This window comes from Corvus moneduloides, chromosome Z (genome assembly GCF_009650955.1).
Source record: "Corvus moneduloides isolate bCorMon1 chromosome Z, bCorMon1.pri, whole genome shotgun sequence".
NCBI lineage: Eukaryota > Metazoa > Chordata > Aves > Passeriformes > Corvidae > Corvus > Corvus moneduloides.
In genome coordinates, this window is record NC_045511.1 from 23,645,295 (window position 1) to 23,661,998 (window position 16,704).

General features: G+C 38.3%; 1 protein-coding gene across 2 annotated transcripts in view; it reads left to right on the forward strand.

The window, feature by feature from the left end:
• The window catches only part of HOMER1 (homer scaffold protein 1), a 324,423-nt gene that overhangs the window by 277,195 nt on the left and 30,524 nt on the right, over positions 1-16,704 (forward strand). The window lies entirely within an intron of this gene.

Sequence of the window (16,704 nt, forward strand, 5' to 3'; positions counted from 1 at the left end):
AAGGGTACTGGAGCACCTTCTCTATGAAGACAGACTGGGAAAGTTGTGGCTGTTGAACTTGGAGAAGAGAAGGTTGGGTGGGGACCTCACAGCAACCTTCCAGCGTCTAAAGGGGCCTACAGGGAAGCCAGAGAGGGACTGTACATCAGGAGCTGTAGTCATAGGGCAAGGAGTAATGGGTACAAATTGAAAGACAGGAAATTAGGTTAGATATTAGAAAAATTATTTCCTGTGAGTCTGGTGAGATACTGGAGATCAGGTTGCCCAGGGAGGTTGATGTCCCAACCCGGGCTGTGTTCAAAGGCAGGTTGGACAAGGCCTTAAGCAACCTGGTCTAATGGGATGTGTCCCTGCCAATGGCATGGGGGGTTGAGACTAGATGATCTCTATGGTTCCCTCCAACTCTTAGCATTCTGTGATTTTATTGTTCTATACACTGCAAACTGAACTTCCCTGAGGCACCATGAAGTAGTTCAAGGTCCTGTCCATGACATATCAGAGATCTCTTTGGGGTGTCTTTTAAAAATTGTTTTTTAAACTGAAAAGTAGTGTTAATATCAAAGAGAACAGATAGACCAAAGAAATGCTGCTGGTCTCAACACACTGTTCTCCGGGAAAGAAAAACCCCAAAAAACTTCAAGGGGAAATAGTCACTCTGTAGAATTGCTTTTCATTTTAAAGTCTTCTGTAGAAAGACTTAGCACTTTGAAACTACATGTCATGCTTTCTTTGCATTGGAAACTTCACTGCACACTTACCATTTTTCAGCCTCCCATTAAAGAAACAAAACCAGAAAGCCAGTAATACCTGAAGTTGCCAGGGAAGAAAAAGCCCAAAACAACCACAGAGCTATTGATCTCCTGAGTCTCGATGGATTTTCCAACAGTCTTGACCTTGAGAAGAGAAGCCTCTTTTAAAAAGAAAGACAGAGGGGATATTTTGCAGGACAAACATATTTTTCACCAAGTCTGATCACTCAAACATCACAGTCTCCTCCTCAGTGGCTAGGAAAGGAATACATGAAGGTATTTCAAGACCAAGGAAATATGAATCATACATGTCTGTAAATTCAGCCTAGGATTAATTCCTGATGAGAAAGCTGGGGGCTTTCTTCAGAACCTGAAATTTGGACTACTTCTAATGAGACTTTTTTATGGCAGTCTGTTCTGCAGGTAAGAATATCACACATTTTGCACCCGTCTGCACACACACATGCTTTGCCTTGCCAAAGAGACCTCTTCAGTGCCCCATCCTATGCCCCAGCAGCCATTCAGAAGTGTATCTTAGAAAATAAAGACTTCTAGTAGCTGGTGTGTAGCTGTTTCGTTTCAAGTGCAAGACTTAGTCCTCTTACCTTTGCAAACACAAAATACAACACTTTTGTAACCATCTATATGGGTAGGCAAATACTAAAGAAACTTTTCCAGACTTGTTCATTTACTGTTTTCTGCCTCTAAATTGACTGTCATTATGATGCATTTCTGTGAAACGCAAGAATAGTCTGGTCTTGGTTTACAGGGTACATATTCCCATCCACATAGAATTTATTGAAAAGGCTATGCAGTTTTAGAGAAAAAAATTAAGGAGAATTGAAGATTTGTGCAGAACAATCTCCATCACTATCATACTTCAATTCTTGTGTATTTTACTCATCCCAAGGTTCACTTCATGGTAACTTTAGTTTATTTAGTAAAATTGGATGGACTTCCACAACTTACAGTCAGTAGTCAGGGAAGAATGCCTCTGTCATATGCCTTAGTAAAGGCAATTCAAGTGTTGGTAAAGAGTTTTGAGTTCAAAGTCCACAAGCTCAAAACATCTTTAAAAAAACTTCAGCAAGACAAAACTTGGCTTTTTGTCAGTTTTGTTATGTTAAAATATGTTACAACTCATAGCAACAATATAGTCTCAAAATACACCCTTACTCCTTTAAAGTCTACACAAACCTGCTTCCCCAAGCCCTACTTTCTTGAATATTTGTGAAGTGTATGTTTTTAATGGGGGAACATCTCCAGTTGTTCAGTTGCTCAACTTGAGAAATTGCCCAGAGAAATTGTGGATGCCCCATCCCTGGAAGTGTTCAAGGACAGGTTGGATAAGGCTCTGAGCAACCTGGTCTAGTGGAAGGTGTCCTCCCTGCCTGTGGCAGGCAGGTTGGAGCTAGGTGATCGTTAATGTCCCCTCCAACCCAATCCATTCTGTGATTCTATGATAAATAAAACAAGCCTGGATCTTTCAGTTAGTGGCTCTTTTCAAATGTAGGGTCTTTATGTTTCCAAGTCGCTTGGCCCCTCTACCCTGCACCAGGTGTTGTGTCTGTTTTCCCTGCTCCCATGCTCTTCTGAAACTTCCCTGTGTTGCTGTTCCTCATCTGCCTGATTTATTCTAAGAGAAAGGATGTATGTTATCTTTTTTTAGGCAGTGGGGCCAAACCCTGTAGAATACTTGAAGGAAGTAATTTTTAGGAGGCAGCGGATAAGAAAAAGTCTGTAGCTGAGTACATTTTAGCAAAAGTGAAGCTCCATTGGATGCATATAGCAGTTTTGATCTTTTTTACTGATACCAGCAAGTTACTCTGCCTCCAGTGTTATTTGAGGTATGGTGGTGGATCATGACATATGTCAACTTCTCAGATGAGAACCTGCACATATAGATAGATATCTGCTTCTGAAGTCTTATGTATACTGTGTGATTATGGTTTCATTGCCATTTGGTAGATCTGATGATAAACAAACAACTATAATAACAATGTTAAAGAAAGACTAATTAATTACTATTCTTGAAACAGTGTAGAACTCATTTTTCTCAAACTTCCAAGCAGAGAATAAATGGAACTTCATCCTTTAACAGCTCATGGATGTTAAAGGATCATTTAGTCCATGGATTTTTACATTCCTTTTAGAATTTGTTGTATTACTCCCTTCCTGTCTGCCCTCTCTCCTTGAAGAAGAGATACACTCTGAAAACAGAAAGGGGATGGCTAGCGCCATCCTCTGCAATTATTTAAGCTTAAGAGCCAGTCTTTCATTTTTTTCCTGATGTCATTTATGAGAATACTATTAGATATGTGAATGGGCAATTTACATTACATCTGTCCTGAGTTACAAGATGCCAAGCATCTTAAGTCATGAAACATTTCCAGTTTGAGTCTCAGTGAAATGTTAATTGTGGATTCCCCTGAAACATACTACATGGATTCTTTCATCCATGGGCTTTGCCATTTATAAAGTGCCTAGATGGTGTTAATGAAGCCCATATGGACTTCAAATGAGCTAATTTTAGTCAATTAGATACCTTAATGCTAGGGGATTAACATGAAAAGTCAAAAGCAATGAGAGCTGGCAAGAGTTGTTTATGTTATTAATTTTTTCTTGTCGAATGTATGAGGTAGAAGTGCTGCTATACCAAATTCTGCTTAAGATAAGAGGAGGCAGAAACGGTGTGTGAGTTCAGGAGATGGCTGCAGCTCCTGTTCCTTTGCTACCTTTCTGATGCCAGAGTAAATATTCAGAATTGACAACTGTACCTTGAGCTAGTACAGGCTCCTCCTGCAGTCACACAGAATGGAGGATTGGATAGAGTTGCATGAACACTTCTGTCCCCCGAAACATTTTTCGTTCACAGGCACATGTATCTTAGGAGCTAACTTTGTTGTGCCTGCTGACTTTACCAGTTCAGAGCCAAGATGCAGTTGTCTGTGTAGTGCAAAGAAATTGTGTTGATGAAGCCACTTGTTGGTTTTAGGTATTTATTGATAGGATTCAGTCAAATGGATTACCTCTGCCCACTTCTTGAAAGAATGCATATATAAAAGCTAAAGTTTAACAAAGCAGAGAAAAGCAGTTCAGAAAACTCTTTTTATTAAAAGAGTACTAACATAGTGTATCTTTAAAAAGGAATATCTCATATTTAAATGAATCACTTATACAAAAAATTGCTTTCATCGAAGTTCTTTTTTCTAGAATTTATCTGGAATTCATAAAATGTTTATATATGTGTGTGTGTGTATATATATGTATGTATGAATAGAAGATGTATATATTCTTTGAGGGATCATTTTGCATCCCTGCATGACCAATGGACTGAGGACCAGAAGATCTTAATTCTTACATGAAGTTAAAAGCTTAGTTTCAAGTCCAAGACAAAAGATTCATGCTGTTTTACTTATATGATACTCTGTAAGTGTCTTGGATTTGTCAGATGAATTAAGATTGCTAAAGATTTTTCCCTTATTTAGTGATAGGTTAAGGTAATAATTCCCTCGGAGGATGTTGAGGCCTGGTTTCTCTGGTGGAGAACCAGCAAATTCTGCCACATCCATGTGACAATGAGGTCACAAAATAACACCTGAGGGGCTTCCGTAGTGCCTGATGCCTTTCCTCCTAGATAGGCACCTGACTGGTGGATGAAGTGCCATATTGGGATACTTAACCTTTCTTAGCTTTTAAACATCCAAACCAGCTGAAGATAGGTCTCATCCACTAAACCCTCTTTCCCAGGTACCGCCTTTATTTGTACCTCCTGGCAGTGCTGCAATCCACAGTTTTGCTTTCTGTTTTCTACGGAGGCAACACAGTGTCATGTTCCCTGGATTGCGGTCACCCTACCATGGCTCCCTGACGGACTGTTTCAGTTACTCTCCCTACTCTTGAGGTGAAGGGTCCTGTCTAGACAGTGTAAGCCCCAAGAAGACTAGAGTAAAAGCTCATTGATCAAGTAAACATCCAAAGCAGCTTTCTTCTAAGCCATTTCAGGATGTCTCTAAATGTGCAAACAGCATTCAGTCTGCACCTGAACAAGTTGTTTGATTGAACATAATTGAGTCAAGTTGATTTTCTGTCACATTGTAGTAGGCAGACCCCTTGGAGTGGGACTTCTATGGTGTCAGCATTGTTCTGGCAGACATGGGTAGAGGTTAGGGGTGGGCACACATAAACACAACTATTTTGTATGTCAAAAGATGTACTTAATTTATTCTCTTTTTGAGGTTAAGAGTATTTCACATTGGCACCAAAGAGCTATCAAGTTTTGTCTGTAATGAATTGAGTTGGCACAAATCAGCAATGAACTAGAATATAAGAGAGTTTTTTAATCAGCTCTTAAGCCATTTCGCAAATGAAGCTAGAGCTGTGTGAGGGTGCTGAAATAAAATGTCTGGAATGTCCAGAACTCTGGTTTCTCAAGTACACAATAATAAAACATTATGAGTGGTCCACATCTTGTGATTAGCTTCGATTGTACAGTTGTTGCCCTTGCAGATTTTACTCCATGGCATTGTGATGTAATGATGTTCTGTCTTTCTGATATGAAATGCAGAGGGTTTTGTTTCTAAATTAGAGTAGTGGAAACCATTCTTCTGGGAGACTGCAATCCCACAGCTAATTAAGAAGCAATTTTCTTCAAATAACATGGTTCAGACAAAAAAACCCAAACCAAACCAAAACCCTGAAAGTGAATTGACGGAATTCTGCTAAGTTATCTAACTCTAGTAGTTTGCCAAAGGAAAAAAAATAGAAGTTTTTTTCCCTTCACTATAACGCAAGTAGATAGAAAAAACCAGGGTTTTTTTTGTCTGGAGCCAAAAGCATGTAGTCAGTACATTCAGATTAATTTCGCCTGAATTTTAAGAAAATAGCCAAAATAGTTTCCTATGTTCATGAAGTGTGATCTGACTGATCACTGTGTGTGACTGCAAGTTACCTGTTCACTTTATTTAGGAAATACTTTGAATTGTAAAACTAATGTAATTACATGACAACACCAGTCGTGTAGCACCTACCTCCTATACTCTCCAGAGGTTTTAGTATTCTGGTTTAATTACTCTTTCGCACTTTAGGAATCATTTGTGCTGGGCTTATGATCAGCATAGTGGGAGACTGAAGAAAGCTATCTTTTGAACATCTTTTTGTTTGCCCTACCCTTTCCCTAGTCAGAGGCCTTACCAGGAAAAGTGAAATAGAGCTTGCAATACTAGAAAACAAACATGCTGAAATGTGGCACATAGGCACAGCCTCATGAGAGGATGAAAATTCAATCTCTGCTCTGCTGTCTGTGAATTCACAACTAGCAAAACTCATGTGCAACTTCCTTCTTTCCCTGTTGGGTTGGGATGAGTTAAGTAAGATGGCACGAGGAAAGAAGAGGGGAACCAAGCTTTGTATTCTTCTTTGGAACCATTACATCAATTAAGTATTGAATTGGAAAGAACAGATCTATAAATTATCATATTTTAACTTCCAGCTGAATTCTTGAGCCAAATTGTTTGCATTATTCCAAAAAGAATATGAAGGAAATCTAAAACCACTTAGTCTAGACTGAGTAAATAAGGGCTATTAAGTACCAGTTAGTTAAAGAAGGTGCAATATTCGTATTTTCTTTTAAAATGGGATTTTTTACAATTAGGGAGAGAAACTTACATAGGGACTGCTTCCTCTGAGTGTTAACCTGTAGTTAATGAGAAAAGTATTTGCATCAGCAACTTCCCATGTATTAAATTGAACCTTTTATTTCATCAATTTAATTTGGTTTTAGTAAATTTGGCTCTAGGGTCAACATAGTGCAAGCAATATAGTCTCTTCTTGGATTCAGATTTGGTTTAAACAAGGAAAATGTAATACGTCCATTCTCTTCAAGAACTGGAATGGAAAAAAATATGACTTGCAGTATCCGCATGTGTTACAACTCACTTGTGAATTGTTTTATTCAAACATATACAGTCAATAAATATTTTACTGTGATCATATCATGTGACTTACTGCTTGTTCTTCAGAGTACTTGTGAGAGTTCCATAGATGGTGTAGTTTGGACTTTATATATATGTTATTGACTCTTAAGTAATTGCATGGTTACCACAGGAGATAAAAGAAGCTTAATTAAATTTTCTATGCTTCCATGTAGCTCCAGTTCCCTTAATGGAATAAGCTTATTTTGTTGTCAGCATGTAAACTGACAGTTCATTTCCGGCACTACCTGTGCAATTAATGCATGTCCTTGTATTTACTGGGATAATCAAACTGGCAATTGTAATGCAAAAATGAATCGCACCAGTAGTTATTTGATATGGTAAAATAACCTAATGTACTATCTGGTGGAAGCCCAGTAGTCGTAATTCAGAATCTTTATGCAATTGCCCAGTGACATAGAGCTATTTCTGTAGGTCATTCTATAAAAATGCCTTTCTGTTGCTAGTAGTAGAGTTGTGAGGCCCTGCAGCTGTATTGAGTCTTCTGCTGAGGTCAGTGATTGCTATGGAAGTAAGATGGTAACCAGCACTAAGGGGTCTTAGAGGCTGAGCTGTCCCATTGTATCAATAAGAGAAGGTTCAGCTAAGAACTAAAATAGGCATTTGTAAATCTTTCACATTGAACCACTTGTAACAGCTTCTCCAAGTTCAGCAGAGGCACAACACGCTCCAGTTACAGCTGTGACAGCACCTATAAATGCAGGCAAAGGCTGTGCTGAGGATCTCCACTACTTTTGTGAGGTTTATGTCCGACTTACAGGGTTGGGAGAAGTCTCTTTAGCCAGGTCACTGCTCTGCATGTGGCTGTTGTTGCCCAACAAGTAGCTCTTACTGCCTTCACTCTGTTGTTGCAGAGCTGAAAATCTATGCTGAGCCCCATAGAATTGACCTGTAGCTGCCACAGCCTCTTGAGCCACATCTACACAGCTAAATAAAATGTGCCTTGGCACTGAGGTCTGTGGGCTGAACAGTTTCCTCGTGTTCCCTCTTCTGTGCCCATTCAGTGTCCTTGCAGGTGTAAGAATGCAAGTTACTGTGTTTTGTATGGCATCTTTTTCCAGTCCAACATACTTGCAGTGAACTGAGGGCTTAATTGCCACCCACTTGAGTGGTATTCTCCTTGCACAAAAACACAGATCAACACTTTCATGCCCAGGAGTGTTTCGGATGGAAATGGAAGGGTTACAGATCCCATAAGGCCTCAGAAGACTCTGAAGATGGAAGGGTGCTAAACCTGACTATGGGCAAACTGTGCTTAGAATCTCCTCAGCCAGGTATCACTGAGCAGGGCAGTTTGCAGAGAGTGCAAACTCCCCAGTCCATACAGCCTTTGGGAGCTCAGGGCTTTTGGCCCTGTTTTACTAAGTGGAGGAGGTGGTCATGGTGAAAGAAGTTGTTCCTTTTCCTTATTACCACAGCATTTTTGTGGCAAAGCTAGGGAAGTTTTTCAAACTCACTGAGGTGTAATTGAGAGCACAGTTCAGTGAAACTGTTAAAATCTGAATAGCACTCAGTAAAAGACAACCCAGGTAAGAGATGTGTAGGAAAGTCGAATACTCTGTTACATTGCTGACAGAGTGCAAATTGAATCAATGCACACCCAAATTGTTATTATTAGTACGATTTTTAAAAGAAACTTGATGTTTTGCCTAGCCAGGGGCCTAGCAGAATTAATCCATACTAATTCAGAGTGTGAATTTGCAGTTAAATGCTTTAAATTCTTGTGTGTACAGATGAGTTCCACAATGAAAGTGTCCATAATTCAAATCATTTTAGTGTCAGGTTTACCATGTCCTAGTATCTGACTTGCCGATAGCCACATCATCTAATTGATTTCTTAAAGTGATTAAGTGCCATAAATGCCAGAGTCAATTTTACTTTCTTTGTGGCCAAATACCTAGTCCTTTCAGAAAATAGGATTTAAGTTCCTAAATAATTTTGGTTGCTTTTAAAAATGTAATTTTGTTGGAATATTTGAAGTATTCAGCACCATAGCAACAGCAAGGAATTATGCCTAATGTTCAGTGCACTAAAAAAAATGTATTGGGTATCTGTTGTACACCACAGATCTGAGAGTAAACTACTTCCAACTATAACAATATGCTATTTCAATAAGGGAGCAAGGACAATTTCTTTTTTTTTTACTTTTTCAGAATATGTGATAATTGTTAGGTCAATAAGGCTTTAACGATTACTGCAAAAAAGCTAGAAATTAATTAGCCATGCTTGTGCTTTCAGAGGGCTAAAAGTTATAAGAAAGAGTTACTGTCCTTTGTTTATGCGCTGTGCCTTCATGAAGAGAACAAATTCCGTTTACTTTATAAAATGTAATGACTACGATAAAAATGAGATCCTTTTTAAAAGTATAAAATTAAAAGTTGAGCCTCTTCAGAGAGAACAGGGGTTTTGTTCAGGTTAAATACAGGTTTTTTGCTTTGTGATACAGTGTACAAAATCACGCTTAAAACTGTGCTGAACAGCGTAATTTAAATAAGAAACAGGGTTTAAATGTTACCTGTAAACACATCCAGAGTGCTTAGCATGCAATATGAGAAACTTAGTAATGTCATTATTTCATGTGAAGAAGAGTGACTCTTCCCTTTGTACCTGCCTTTAACTTGGGTCGGGACTGGGACCTAAGTCCTGCAGGGATAGAGATCATTGCTGAAGTATTGATTTTTTGTTAATACCCAATCTTCTACATCCCATGAAGTGTCTTTCAAGAGTTCCTCTGATCTGCTGACTCTTAGTGTTTCAATAAGCAGTGAACACATACTTAGCCATTTTTAACTCTGGTTCTGTTGCCTTTTGCAGGCATACCATGCTGGGTTACGAGAGGTAGTGTTTACGTGAAAATTCCCATTCTTAAAAAGAATTTCGTATCCAGTCTATTCCTCAGTGATAGATTCCCACATTAAAAGCAGACTGTGTTATGGTGGTTTCTACAGCCCCGTGATGAATAAAGGCTGTATTACAACATACAGAGCATGGCTTTAAGTGGTGGATCTAATTATGGTATGGCCACCCATTTTCATAGTTGTCTGCTCTATAGTGGAAAGAGTCTGTATCATTACTCAGCTTCTTTTGTCATTTTCATCCATTAAGTCCACAAAGATGTTGATCCTTTCCCAGTGAGCTGATAAGGCACAGTACAAGAGCTGCCTAAGAGCAGTACTGCCTGTAACAGAACTGGAAAGGCGAGTCTTCTCCTGTCCATGGGCTGCATGAGTACTCTGGGTGATTGAGAGTCCAGTCAAGAGGTTGGTCAAGCTGAAAGGCTAAATGGAAGTGAAAGCTCACATGTCAAACACCTCGAAGAAGAAATCTGTTATATCTCCTTATTTTGTAGCTGCACAAATTTGCAGAAAAATCTTCTGCATTTGCCTTCTACATTGACATAAAAATTGGGACCTCGAGCATATTGTAGCTCCAAGTTGAACAAAGGTGTGTGCAGAACAAAATAATGTATCCTGGAGTGGGATAAACCTTCAATATTTGTACAGAATGATAGACTCCCAGACACATAATGCTCTCACCTGCTGATTTTTCATTTCATCCATTCACCTGCCTTTCCTGCTTTCCAGCGGGGTGGCTTTGATACCCTTTGATACCTCAGCTAAAGTACAATGTGCTTCAAGGGCCTCCTTCGTCTCTTTTGCTATGAGCTGATTCATAACCATGTTTCTCTGGTTTTGTGCTGATGTAACTCCACTGAGATCATGTAGATATTTCTTATCCCAAAGAGAAGAACAAATCTTTCATGCTCTGTTAATGTTCCTCCTTCTCTCCCCAGGGGACCTATCCTCCTTTGCTAAAAATTCCTTTGAATACTCTAATTAAGGATAAGGATCTCTTTGAATATTAATTAGCTTTTCATTGGCCTCACTCAAAATATTTAACTCAAGGCAATTTCCTGGTAATTATCTCTGGATTATAATTTTGAGAAGATTTACTCTTTTTTAATAAATTCCAGTTTATCAAGTAAGACTTCCTTTTGTATGTGTCCAGTTAATCACAACAACATGCAAGACAGTGAGCAGTGGCTGTGAAGAGGCAATCGTTTTGTGTCTTAAGTTTTCTTCTTGCAAAATCTCTTGTTCTTAATGTAGCTTTCCCTTTTGCTGTTCTTTAATTATTTAACTGGGTGACTCTGTGCCACATGTACATAAATTCAGAGTTGGGCCCCTACAAGGAGACAGCTCTGTAGGAGACAAAAATGGCAGAACAACTCAAACCCTTTCTTTCTTGCCTCTGGAGTGGTGAGATAGAACCTGGTCTACTCCACAGCTCCTTCAACTTCTGGCTTATTACAGGGCTCCTCCTCCTCTATAATTTAATGGAAGATGAAACTCCCTTCTGTTCCCTATTGCTCTGAATATTCAAGAGAGAGGGAGAGATTTCCATTTCATTACTGAGGGCTCATGGTGCTTTAGACCAGCAAGAACACGAACTCCCCAAACCTATCATGTTTAAATCCTTTCTGTCATGAAGTTGTTTTACACATTTAATAGATGGCCACAGAAGATGTTTTTTTAAATCTCCAAAAAAGGGTGTAATTCCCAAATTGCTTGTTTAAATTTCTTCTAAATCAGGATATAAGCTGAGGAGCTTGAGTCTCATTTTCAGCATGAATGAGAGGAGGTTTTTTGTGAGCTTTTAGGAATGCCTTGAGGGATGCTGCAATCCCTCACTGTGCCAGCAGAGTTAACACTTCCATCAAATGAGGCAGACACATAATTTCAATGCAGGCAATAGCAAGCATAGCCTGTTGCAGAGATCTCACCCTTCCAGCCTTCAGCATTAACTGAAGCTTATTTGATATGGAGGATTTCGTAAGAACCTTTTGCAGGATTCCTTTCCAAATGCACCAGGGAGTTTTACATAAACCCAAACACTTGCCTTACACTTCCAAGGACAAGAAGCGATGCTATGTGTTCGCTGGATCTCTCAGATACGTCTGCAACAGAACCAAATGGTTCTCAATGCCCCTGTGCTTTGTTGAGCATGAAGAGCTGCTCTGTAAGGCTCACCAGCATGGCTGTCAGAAGGGGTCATTTCTTGCTGCCAGCACAGCTGATGCATTGTTGCCAGCTGGTTGACATACTACTCCCTCTGCTTGATAATGCTCACTCCACCAGACTCTTGGGCTGCTTCCAACACATGCCACTATTTATGATCTGGGCAGCTGCTACCAGGACTCTGCTCTTTTAATATTTGTCAAGTCTTATGAATTTAGTTAATATACCAGAATCCACATTTTATGTTGAAAGTACTCCATTCTTCCTTGGATAAATTCCTCTTCACATTTGTCCCAAGACAGGGCTGCTCGCCACACACCTGCAGTGCAGATCGCAGTGACACCTGAAGAAAATAATTTACCCGCTCTTGAATAACAGTAGTTTCTTGAAACTATGACTATGCTATAGAATAAATTTTAAACTAACTAATTTTATGCAATGAATGCAATATTAAACCCCTGAAATATTAATAAAGCAGAATTCTTTGCACATTTTATTGCTATAAATCTGAAATAAACCTTAAACCATGTTTCACAGTGTTGGTACTGCATTCAGAAACTAAGCAAACAGTGAATAAGCAATAATGATTCAAAAAGCAGAAACATAATTTGAAGTGCTTTTGTTTCTTTGTTTCATGAAGGCATTTCTCAAAATAACTTCATTCTGAATGCAATTCATCAATGTGTGCTTATCCCTCCTTCCCTTCGCAATCCTTCTCCAACTGCCTAAATGTGGTGACTGGAGCTTTTCGGATTAATTTTCCTTAAGTGACCTACTTTGAAGAGAAAGATAATCATGCATTTATAGCCTCTGGCACACTATTCAGGTCACAGATGGACAGATACCAAAGCTATTCCTCAGTGACTTACTAGGCTTGTAACTAATCCCCAGTGAGAAAGGAGATTGGCCTGATGTTAATTGGTCAGAATGCCTAAATGTATGGAAGGAAGATCATTGACTCCTACTTCAATTTTCAGAGGGTATCACAGTTAGGCTGTGTGGTACCAGCCCGCAGTTTTTCTATAAGTGTTTTCTGAAAGTGATTGAATTACTGGATGTCACAGATGTTAAATATTTGATTTTGAATCCTTTGCCTTGACAGTGGGCCACCATGTGGTGTTCTGACTGTGGACACATCTGATGTTATGCATATACTAGACACCGTGGTGAAAACCAAGGATCAGAGATTCAGGAGAGTTTTGACCTTTTGCTCACTAAAGGGTGCTTGAGATCCCATGAAGGCTTGTCATTGCCTAACCTCTACTAGGAAAGCTTTTTTTTTTTTTTTTTTTCTGTATTAGCATGATAGTTGAGCAAATAAAACTCATATTTTGCTATTATCCTTTAGAGGATCCTTTTCTCTTGTATTTGGCACCAATGGGATTTATGCAGAACAACTTTTCCTTGTGTTTTCAGATGTTCTGAAGTTTCACAAGGGAAATGACCAGGCTTTATTCTCTATTAGGGTATTTTTAAAATTTTGGTGTAGCTTTTCATGCTGAAAAACAGGCAACAAGCCCAAGTGTTAAGGATGTTTCTTTTTTTGAAGGACTGTCTTGAAACTTTGGATTTGTCAGGCAGTCAGTGATGTTAATTCTGACAGGTTTCAAGAAATAAGTGTTAAAATTATGACACTGCCAGCAAAGGGACGGATGGCTTTCAGAAGAAAACAAAACATGTATGCAGGTTGAATTCTTGCACCACAGGATTGCAAGTATGTATGACTGTGTGTCCCCCAGTGTCTATATACAGCTTTGCACCACATTGCAGAGCTGGAAGAGTGCTCCAGTAGAAATTACACTGTTTGGATCAGTGTGATCGCTGAGTAAGTGTTCATATTTCAAGTGCTTTGTAGAGCACATTGTCTCAGAACACATGAGGGATGATTCAGATTAGGTTTAGATATTTACAACTGTTAAGACAACCTGTCAGGGCTGTGTATGTATTTTCTGTGACAGAATCTAATGCAGTGAGGGCAAAATCAATTCCTTTCAGACAGGAATTAAGTAAAAGGTTTTAGAGAGAAAGAGGATGTGCAGGTCTCCTGTACCTCTCCCAAAGGACTGTAGTGCACCTGTTCCACCATCAAAATTCTGGTCACGTGCTTTAGCAGTTTTTGGGACCCCTTTGGACTTTCCATGTGTCCATCTTCTGGATCTGTGTGTTCCCTTTCACAGGGGTTAGCCACAGCATCTCCTCCTCCAAGGGAGAATTTCATTGTATCTGAATCATATGTTTCCCAGTGTTTCCTCAACAGGTAAGGAAGGGTTGGTAAATTTGAACCAGCGTAGCTCTACACATACAGGCTTCAATGTAGATACTCTCAGTCTAACCTAAGAACAGCCTGCTGTAAGTGTGCTTTTGTCTGGTTCTAACATAATTAATTTAAATCCAGTTTTAACCAACGAATCCACAGAACATAATTTAATTATATTCTTTGTTGTTTTTACTTTCCTTTTCTTTTTTTTAAATCTCAAGAAAGTATTTGAGAAAAGAAAGTCAGAACAGTCAGGACTGGTTATGGGCTATTTTAATCAAATTTTGATTTTATGAAACAAAAAAATCCACACCTTTGAGACTGTGTTTCCCAGTATGATATCCATTAAGAGGAAAAAGGGTAAGTCTAAATAGTTAGGAAGTCATTGTATATTACCAGATAGAGAACTAGACTAGTTTAAGTAATATGTTTCCATTTTATGGAACTGTAGTAGAATCTGTAGAAGATACAGTAAGAATTATTCATAGAAAAACCCCAGGATATGCTACAAACAAGTCGCACCTGCATTACAACAGGAACGTTCCTACCCACTATGTAGATCGCTTAGGGAAAAAGAATACAGTTGAGAAACAAAACTGATGCATTCCTGTTGAGAATGACCAATTGAAAAATAACCAGATCCAAAGAAACCTTACAGCTTTTGAACTAGGGTAACCATAGCAGTAATAGAAAATACATGCTTCATATTTCATACTGACATTCCATTATGCAAGGAATAACCTAAAAGCTCCTGGCTATTTTCTTGGGACGCACTGTAGTAGGGGCACCAGGCAAAGGTGAAAGTGATACACACCACAAATCACCCTCACATTATTACTCATCACTACCTGAGGGTCTGACTTCTGGGTTCTTTGTGGATTAGAAGGGTATCATTGTGGATATACGCCTTATTAGAGTAAAGAAAAATCCTTTCACCTCTTTAGGATAATAAATGATCAAAGAGTTCTCAGCCCTTGACTGTCTCAGATACAGCTGTGTTACATCAGTTTGTGTGCATGTATCTTCTGAGGGCAAAGATGAGTAGTAAGGCACATTTTGTAAGCAAGTATCAGTGTCACATATAAACTATTTGCTAGTAGCTAGTAGTTGCCAGTAGTCCTGCAGGACTGCTAAATGGAACACACTTGCATCAAACTACTGGATTGGATATTTTTTTGTCAGATCAGAACATTCATTGTGAAGGAAGTATGAATATAATAACTAGAACTAGATATTTTGAGCATTCTTTTAATACAATTTGTTGATCTCCTGGGCTATTGTAAGTGAAACTTAAATCTGATTAGAGGAACAGAAGAGTACACATGGTTACAGAAATTTATGCTTATCTTCTTGGATATGTGAGTCTGTGTTCCCCAGTGAAGTAGGATCATCATTATTTTAGTTTAGTCCTTTAAGATCTGAAGTTTCCAGTAGTGAACTTCTAATTAGTTTTATCACTGAATTCTAGAGCATATTCCTCTTCTGGAGGAACGTGGTATTCCTGTTCAAGGGGACAAAGTACCATTTGGAAGGAAATGCTGGAGCACAGAAGAATCAGATACAATATTTTAGTGACACAGTATACATGGTCTGAATACGTAATGAATGTTCGCTTGTGTCTGGTTTATTTTGAACACCTAAGGAACATTTATAGGAATCATAATGTTTTTAAAATATGCTTTGATGGGATGGACTTTGCATATGCAGGAAGTGGAAGAAAGAAACTAAGTGGACAAAATGATGGCAGAATATTTCAATATACAGGTGTACAAAGTTCGGATAAATCTATAAACTTACATGCAAAATCATAATGAATTATAATTAATTTAATAATAATAACATATATATTTAAAATATATAATCATATTATAATAATTCTTCATACAATATCATTTTGGTCAGAGTTATAGATCTTTGGTTTTCAATTATGCCTTTAATAGTGAGCTAATTAGACAAAATGAATTCTTTTCTGTATGTATTGTCCATGTAGGTATACACCTCACATGCTGTTGGCATTATATGAGTACACATTAATGAGCTGTTTGCATATAATGCATTCACCTGATGCGTCTGACATACTTTTCCCTTGCATACTGAGTGTAAGGATATGGTATGCAGATTATAGCAAACTAATTACCTGTGAAAATTAAAGCCCTGTGTTTGCTAAGAGAACAACTAAATTGTAAGCAGGAATTTTCCTCTATAAGCTACTTCAGTAAACCTCAACATCAGCTTCCACTTTGAAATAAAGCAGTAGTATATCCATCCTACTTGATCTCTACTCTCTTTGCTGATATTTGTGAGGAAAAATATATTAACAGTATTATGAAATTCAAGATCTTTGCATTTGCAATTACAAGTTAAATATGGTATTTAATAAAGAAAGTATATTTCAGGGATGGAAGACTTACATTAAGACAACAAGGCTGTACTTCCAAAGCACTTGATTTGCTCTCATTAATCAAGCCAATGACAAATATTTTCCTACAATATATTTAACAAAGTAGTAGATTAAGAAAGCACTTTCATTCAATATGCATATTTCAAAAGAGTGACTAATTGTATACATATTCTCAATTGCATGCTGTTGCTTTTGGGAAGCTGACATAGATTTCATAAACTTTATTATTTTATTTATAAATATACCTTGTTGAACTGTGAAAGTAGATGTTGTTTTCCAATAATGC